The sequence below is a fragment of the Camelus dromedarius genome, chromosome 27, assembly GCF_036321535.1.
Source record: "Camelus dromedarius isolate mCamDro1 chromosome 27, mCamDro1.pat, whole genome shotgun sequence".
NCBI classification, from domain to species: domain Eukaryota; kingdom Metazoa; phylum Chordata; class Mammalia; order Artiodactyla; family Camelidae; genus Camelus; species Camelus dromedarius.
In genome coordinates, this window is record NC_087462.1 from 1,280,817 (window position 1) to 1,289,362 (window position 8,546).

The window sequence follows — 8,546 nt, forward strand, 5'->3', positions numbered from 1 at the left end:
ATCGGGTCTTGGCCCCCTGCGTCTCTGTCAGGCTGTGGGAGCAACGGCAGGGATGGGGGGCAGCCAGCAAGTGGCCAGAAGCAAAGGGAGCAGGAGTTCACAGCACGACCCAACACGGTCCTTCGCCCCAGCAACAGGATGCCCGGCCTCCCCAGGGAGATGACCTGAGGCCGGAGGAGGGCAGGCGCACAAGGCTACTCCAACAGGGTCAGAGGATGTGAAACCGTCTTGGCTCAGAAATTCAGAAACTAAGGAGGGACATGGATGGAACCCAGGCCTGGAAACAACTGATGGGATTTGGGAAGGAAGCGTGAGAACAAAATGACTTTAGAAAAGAAGGATAAACTGCCAGGTGCCCAAAGTGCTGAGAAGGATGTGGGAAAAGACCTTGGAAGCAGGAGGAGAATGCAGAAGTGAAGCAGTGAGTGGTGTGGGGAGCATGGAGGTGGTGCCGGGTGGCAGCGGAGGGAGGGTTTCACCTGCATCTTTGAAAATGTGGGTCAGAACGACCACTGAAGACTGAGAGACCTGAACCTCCAGGTGAATCAGAACAGTCACCCATGAGGCACGTCCTTGCAAGACAATCACCGTCAAGGCCCACAGGCAAAGAGGTAGAATCTTTATCAAAGCGAGAGGGTTCGGCCTCGGGAGGGAGGCAACGACGGAGTAGCCTTTTCAGAAGCCAGGGGCTCCAGGTGCTGCCAGGACGCGCTGGATGCGCTGGACAGCAAGGCAGAGGGGAGGCCAGCCCGAGCCCTGCGGGGTGGACTGGAGCCAGAGGCACCGACTCAGGCGCTCTCTCTCTTTAAATTGCGGTCAGTTACAGTGTGTCAGTTTCTGGTGTGCAGCACTGTGTCCCAGGCGTGCACACACATACTTTTCTTTAAAGGCTATCGTAAGACACTGAGTATAGTTCCAGGTGCTACACAGAAGACGTTTGTTCTTTTAAATCTATCCTTACATACGGTGGTCACCATTTGCAAATCTCAGGCTCCCATGTTCCCCCTCTCCTGCTCCCTTTCTCTCCCCTCAGACCGTTAAGACTCTGTGAACCTGCTTCTGTTTTGTAGATGACTTCCTTAGTGTCCTCTTTTTTCATTTTTCTTTTTTTTTAGATTCCACACATAAGTAACGTATGGTATTTTTCTCTTTCAGGCTTATTTCACTTAGAATGATAATCTCCAGGTCCATCCGGGTCACTGCGGATAGCATTATTTCATTTTTTTAAATGGCGGAGTCGTGTTCCGCTGCGTATACACCACAGCTTCTTTACCCAACCGCCTGTTGATGGACATTTAGGGTGCTTCCATGTCTTGGCTGTTGTAAACAGTGCTATTACGAATACTGGGGTGCGCATCTTTTCGAATTAGAGTTCCCTCTGTTTATATGCCCAGGAGTGGGACTGCTGGATCAGAGGGTAAGTCTGTCTGTTTTTTTGAGGATCACGTGCCGGTTCATAATAACCAGCAGCGGAGAAGCGCGGAGGTGGCGATGCACGTGCAGGCCGGCAGGCAGTGTCCTCTTCTGCTCCCCCCACGTGTGCTGTTTCTGCCATTTATTTTACTTCTGGCGTCTGTTAAAAGTGCGCGATTCCGTGTCACCATGTTTGTTTTATGTGGTCAAGTCTCACAGATACAGTTTTGGAGAGTTCCCGTGTGTTCACCCCCATGTCACCACCTCCCACCTCCCCGTTTCTCCCTGCTGCCAGCAGCTTCCCTCCAGGACCCTGGCCTTTCCACCCAAACACTCCCTTTAATATTCCCTGTGGTGTGGGGTGTTGTGAAAAAATCCAGCCTTTAGTTGCCCGAAGACACCTTCCGCCTGCATTGGCAGGAGGTATGTTCGGCGGGAGTGGGGTTCTGGGTTGGCAGCGGTTTGGGCGTGGCTGTGGCCTTTGCGTGTCTTTTTTTTTCCTACTGAAGTACAGTCAGTTACAGTGAGTCCATTTCTGGGGCACAGCACAGTGTCCCAGTCATGCATATACATACATATATTCGTTTCTGTATTTTTCATTAAAGGTTATTACACGATATTAAACATAGTTCCCTATGCTGTACAGAAAAAACTTTTTAAATCTATTTTTATATGTAGTGGCTAACATTTGCAAATCTCAAACTCCCAAATTTATCCCTTCCCACCCCTTCCCCAGTAACCATAAGATTGCTTACTCTGTCTGTGAGTCAAGTCTGTTTGTCTTGTAGGTGAATTCATCGTGTTCTTTGTTTTAGGTTCCACGTGTGAGTAAAACACCCTATGGTGTTTTTCTCTTTCCGGCTTCATTTAGAGTGATGATCTCTAGCTCCATCCATGTTGCTGCAAATGGCATTTTACGGTTTTACGATCGAGTCGTGTTCCATGGCGTGCATACACACACCACGGCTTCTTCATCCAGCCGTCTGTCAGTGGACATCTACAGGGCGCCTTTTAGCATCTTAAAGATGCTGTCCCATCGGGGAGCTGCCACCATCAACCCTTGGAAGGAGCCTTTTCTGTCTGGTTGCCCTTCAGTGTTTCGCCTTTGTCTTGGAGGTCCTTGGCCACGGAGCGTGGCTTCTCCCGTACGTACCCTGCTGCGTGTTTGCGGAGCACCGTGGGTCTGCGGGCTGGTACTTTCCATCAGTCTGTTAGCTATTCACACACCTGGTGTGCCCGTCTTCTCTTTGCGCCTCAGGATTCCAGTGACCTCTGTGCGGGGCTGCGTGATGTGACCCCGCAGGTCTCTCATACTCTGCTCCGGGTTCCTTCCCCCTGTTTTCTGTCTGGGCTTCAGCCTGGAGAACTTGGACCTGTCTTTGGAGATAAATACTTGGCCTCTCCGGTTGTGTCTCCTGTAAGCGACCAAATCCGGTACATCCTATTCAGGTATTTTTCAGTTCCAGAGGCTCTTTTCTCTTCGTAGCATTCCCATTTCTCTGTTGAAATCCTCTCTCTTCACCCCATGCCCTGTTTTCCTCTCTGTTCTTTACCGGATTCATCGCAGTGATTTCTCCCATCTTTGGCATCTGGTGTCGGCATCGGGGCCTCTGTGGGTCTGCGTCTGTCGACTGGTTTCCCTTTTGATTATGGGTAGCATTTCCCTCCTTGCCATGTTCCCAGTTTTCATTGCCTTCCAAGCCCCGTGTGAAGGGACGAGAAGCCAGGTGCCTCTCCCCCAGCAAGAGCGTGCCCTCCCTCCCCGGGGAGCCTGGGGGAGGGTCTCCCAGGAGCGGAGCTGGCTGCAGAGGCTGGGCTTCCACCTTGATCAGCTTCAGTTCTAGCCCAGCGGTCCTGACGCTCGCTTAGGTCTTTACCTGCTAGCCCCGCGTTCTGATTTCCCTGATCTCTAAGCACGAAAGACTGCAGGTTTCACTCTGGCCCTCCACCCAGCCTGCTCACAGCCCAGCACGGAGCAAAGTCCCGTGGGAGACAGTCTGCCCATCTCCTCCAGGCCCCAGTCTGTTCCGCCAGCCCTCCTGGCCACCAGCCTCTCTGTTGGCTCCTCCTTCCCCAGGCAACGCCCTGCCCCCAGCTCCACAGATGCCCGGGGGCGATGCTGGCCTCCGCCCCCCTGGGAGGGACTGCTTCCTCACTGCAGCTTAGTTCCACGGGATGCCTCGTGATGAAGTTTCAACTACATGTGAGTATTTAACCTAGGGTGTACACTGCGACGGTCTTATACACACACTGTGGGACAGTCACCACAATCAAGGTGATCAGCACAGCCATCTCCTCACCCAGTTACCTTTTTTGGTGTGCTGAGAACACTCAGGAAGTAACTCTCCTGGCCAATTTCAAGTACAGAACAGAGTGTTGTAACTATGGCGCCGTGCTGCACGTGAGCGCCCAGATCCCCAGAGCTCACTCATCCTCGTGACTGGAAGCCTGTGTCCGTCAGCCAGCACCTTCCCCTCCCAAACCCAGCAGCCCCTGGCACTCACCGTTCTCTCTGCCTGCATGATTTCATCTTAACTTTAGATTCCGCATATAAGTGAGGTCAGACAATATGTATCTCTCTGTGTCTGGCTTATTCCACTCAGCATAATGTCCTCCAGGGCCATTGTTCAGGTTGCAGATGGCAAGATTTCCTTCTTTTTTAAGGCTGAATAATATTCATACATACGTAATTTCCTTTGTCCATTCATCCATCTGGACACTTGGTTGTCTCCAAGTCTCGGCAACTGGTCATAATGCTGCTGTGAACGTGGGGGTGCAGATGTGCTCCGAGACAACTGATTTCATTTCCTTTGAGTACACGTCCAGAAGCGGGACTGCTGGATCCCATGGTAATTCTATTTAAATTTTCTTGCATTAAGTCCTTGGAGCTCTCCGCAGACACTGAACCTGTGTGTGATTTCCGTAGCGACTCTGTCCTTCTGTCTGGTTTCACGTCTAACCAGCTGAAGTTGCGGTCTGCCGCGTCAGTCCGTACCCTGACCAGGAGCTGAGCCCCTTCGATCGCCTCTCGAATGTCTGTCGGGCCTGCTGCTGTAGTGCTAGCCCCTCCTCACTTCTGCTACTGGTCTCCTGTTGTCTTTAAAACAAAACAGAACCTTTTGCTCTGGGTTCATCAAGAACCCACTAATGGTTTGTATTTCATTTGTTTTCTGCTTCGTTTTTGGTCTCGTTATTTTGTTATTTCTCCTGTTTGGCTTGAACTTGCTGTTAATTTTCTAGTTTCTTAAGATGAAAGCTTTGACCATCAATTTTATTTTTATTATGTGCTTTTAAAGTTTCCTTACTCATTTTTTATTTAATATTTTAAAAAAGTTTTACACAATTTTTAAAGGTACTTTCCATTTAGTTTTTACAAAACGTTGGTTCTGTTCCTGCCTTGTCCAGTACAGCCTTGAGCCTGTCTCCCACCCAGCAGTTTGCAGCTTCCTCTCCCCACCCCGGGGTCGCCCCTCCCCGTGCTGGTGGCCATTAGTCTGTTCTCTGTATCTGTGAATTTGCTTCTTTTTTTTGTTACATTCCCCAGTTTGTTTTATTTTTTAGGGTCCATGTGTAAGTAATGCGCAGTATTTGTCCTCTTATTTCACTTAGCATAATGCTCTCCAGATCCATCCATGTTGCTGCAGATGGCAAATTTTTCTTCTTTTTTATAGCTGAGTAGTATTCTATTGTGTACATACACCACCTCTTCTTTATCCAGTCGTCTGCTGATGGACACTTAGGTTTCTTCCACGTCTTGGCCATCGTACATAACGCTGCTGTGAACATTGGGTGCATGTGTCTTTTTGAATTAGTGTTTTCGTTGGGGTTTTTTGGGGGGGATGTAGAGCCAGGAGTGGAACTGCTGGACCATGTGGTAGCTCTGTTTGTAGGTGTCTGAGAAACCTCTGTGCTGTTTTCTCCAGGAGCTGCCAGTTTACATTCCCACCCGCGGTGCGCGAGGTCTCCCTCCTCCCCACGCCCCTGCCAGCACTTAGCATTCATGCTCTTTTTGATTCTGACAGGTACGAGGTGACGGCTCATTGTGGTCCTGATTTGCACTTCCCTCATCATTAGCCATGTTGAGCATCTGTTCAGGTGCCTGTTAGCCATCTGCATGTTCTCCTTGGAAAAATATCTATTCAGTTCTGCCCATTTTTTAATTGGTTGGTTTGGTTTTCTCCTGTTGAGTTTGTCTGAGCTGTTTGTAGCTGTTCGATATTGGTCCCTTATCACTCACAGCACTTGCAAATATTTTCTCCTATTCAGTATGTTGTCTTTTTTTTTTTTTTTTTTTTTGATGGTTTCCTTTGCTCTGCAAAGGCTTTTAAGTTTAATTAGGTTCCATCTGTTTATTTTTGTTTATTTCCTATATTTTAGGAGATGGATCCAAAAAGATATTTCTGCAATTTGTGTCAGAGCGTTCTGTCTGTTTTCCTCTAGGAGTCTTACAGTATCTGGTCTCACATCTAGTTCTTTGATCCATCGAGTTTATTTTTGTAGGCGGCGTGCTGGAGAGCGTGCTGGTTTCACTCTCTCACGCGTGGCTGCCCGCTTTGCGCGGCACCGCTTACTGAGGAGACGGTCTTCCCCACCGCGCGGTCCCGCCACCTGCGTTGCAGGCCGGTTGGCCATGAGCGCGCGGGCTTGTTCTGGGCCCCCCGCCCTGCTCGCTGATCTGCGTGTCTGCTTCCGCCCCTGCGCCACACGGCCAGGGTCACCATAGCCGTGCAGTCTGGCGTCAGGGAGCCTGCTTCCTTTAGTTCTGCTGGCTCTCAGGACTGGCTTGGCTCTTTAGGGTCTTGTGTTTCCGTATAAGCTTTAAAATTACTTGCTCTAGTTCTGTGAAATGCCATGGGTTGTGTTAAAGCTGTAGGTTGCCTTGGATAGTGTGGTCATTTGAATGCCACTGATTCTTCCAATCTAGACCACTGATTTTCAACATTTGTTTTCCAATCTACGGATAAAGTATGAATGTCCCCCTCAATTCTGCTTTTAGCAGGGTCCTTAAATTCTGGCATATTACAATTGCAATATTGTTCCCAATTTCCAGATGGTTTCTATTTTAGCCTATGTTTTATATAAAAGTGTTTCTTAATTACCAGACATTGGGGGATTCCTTGTTATTTTACGGGTGGCTCCAGTCCGATTCCCCTGCAGTTGGAGACCAGTCTGCAGGTGAGTGACCCTCGTCCAGGCCTGAGTCACGGCACAGCACACTACTGCTGCGCTCATGGCCTCCTGTGCTCGGCAGGTGCTGGGTGTGTGGGGTTGTGTGTGTGCCAGTTACGGCAGGTCTGTTGTGCATGTTCAGATCTTAAACACCGTGATTTCTTCTGTCTCTACGGAGAGGTGTGATGGTGTCTGTCTCCAGCTGTGAGCATAGATTTGCTTATTTCTCAGTTTCGTCTATTCAGCTCTTATTTTGAACCTGTTCTCTGGTGCATAAGTATTTAGGACTGTTAAAAAAAATACAATTAAGCCTCTTTTCCTTGTGAAATGTCCTTTCAGCAGCACTTACTGCTTTGCAGTCCGCTGCTTCTGGTACTGGTGGAAGTATGCTTTCTTTTGGTGAGCATTTGTGTAGAGTGACTCTGTCCGCCTTTCCTCTTCCCTCTCTCTGTGTCTCCGTGATTACAGCGAGGCTCTGGCGGCTACCGAGCAGTCTGCTTTCGTGTCCAGTCTGCCGCCCTCACCTTTGACCTGGAGAGTGCAATCCACTTGCTTGCGGTGCAGTTGCGGTCCACCTTCCTTTGCCTCCGTCTGTCTTTTGTCTTTATTTTCACTTGGGAGGGGCAGCGAATTCTAGTTTGGTAGTTCTTTCTGTTTCCTGGCTGCTTTTAAGATGTTTCCTTTGGCTTTCAGCAGTTCGATTATATGTGTTTTTGTTTTTAATTCTGCTTTGGGTCACTGGACTTGTTAAATATGTAGATTGATGTCCTGACACATTTTGGAAGATTCTCAGCTACCTCTCTTCGCACGTAACCTTTGCCCCACCCTCCCTCTTCCTCCCCTCGGTGATGCAACTGCCACGGTAGGCCTTCTGACCGTCTCTCAGGTCTCTGTGCTGCTCTCGCGTTCTTCTCATTTTGCTTCACCTTGGATACTTTTATTACCCTCTGCTGTGGTGTCCAGGCTACTGTTGCTCCTAGCTACCAAGTTCATTACAGATAATGTATTTTTCAGTGCTAGAATGTCTAGATACAGATGTTCCAACTCTGCAGAAATTCTCCATTAAGACATCTGTTTTGTCCATCATTTTCTCTACTATCTTGAATGTATGAATTCTCTGATAATCTCAGCTCTGAAGTGGAAGCATGTGGATCTGTTTCCATTTCCCCTCTCACTCTGTAGTCTGGGTGCGGGCCACTGCCATGAGCACGAGTCGAGGCTGGTACTGCTGCCATCTCTCTCCAGGGGGCCGTCACGTGTTCCTTTCCGCAGGGAGACAGTCGCCATGGCTCACTGTGACCCGACCCGGCCGCAGGTCCTGGACTGGGACGCAGCTGTCTCTGGGGCTGTTCTGTAACCTCGCTGTCTTGCTGCCAAGGCTGTGCTTCTGCTGCTCATGCCCACCCTCCACAGCTGGCCCAGCTGTGCCCTGGGCCAGCACCACCTGTCCTGTCCTCCTGAGGAGGCAGCCTTGAACCACAGTGGCCCCCAGGACAGGCTGCTCTTGGGGCTGCACTAGAAGGCCTGGCCACCTGCCCCTCGGCCCCTCTCCCAGGGCCAGCCTGCAGCATGGCAGGCCTCAGGGCAAGACGTGGGGCCTGAGGGCCAGAGCTCGGGGTGCAACCTGGGCCCCTGCTGTGTGCCACATGCAGCCCCAGCTCCAGAGGGCAGAGCCCAAGATCCCAGCACAGCTGAGTGCAGTGGGGGCCCCCCACTGCTGGAGAGCAGCAGCACAACAGGAGGCCCTGAGGTTTCATGTGGAGGGTCCCTATGGCAGGGTGGGTGGGAGTAGGAGCCGTGCGTGATCTGGAGGCCGTGAAGCTGAGACAGCTCCTCCCATGGGCCCCCAGCCCAGCCAGGCCCCCAAACTGGGGGGGAAACAGCTGCAGAGAGAAGGGCCAGGTCTCCAGCTCCAGGGCCCCCCACCGCCGGCTCCGACGGGAAGCAGCACGTGGGGCAGGATG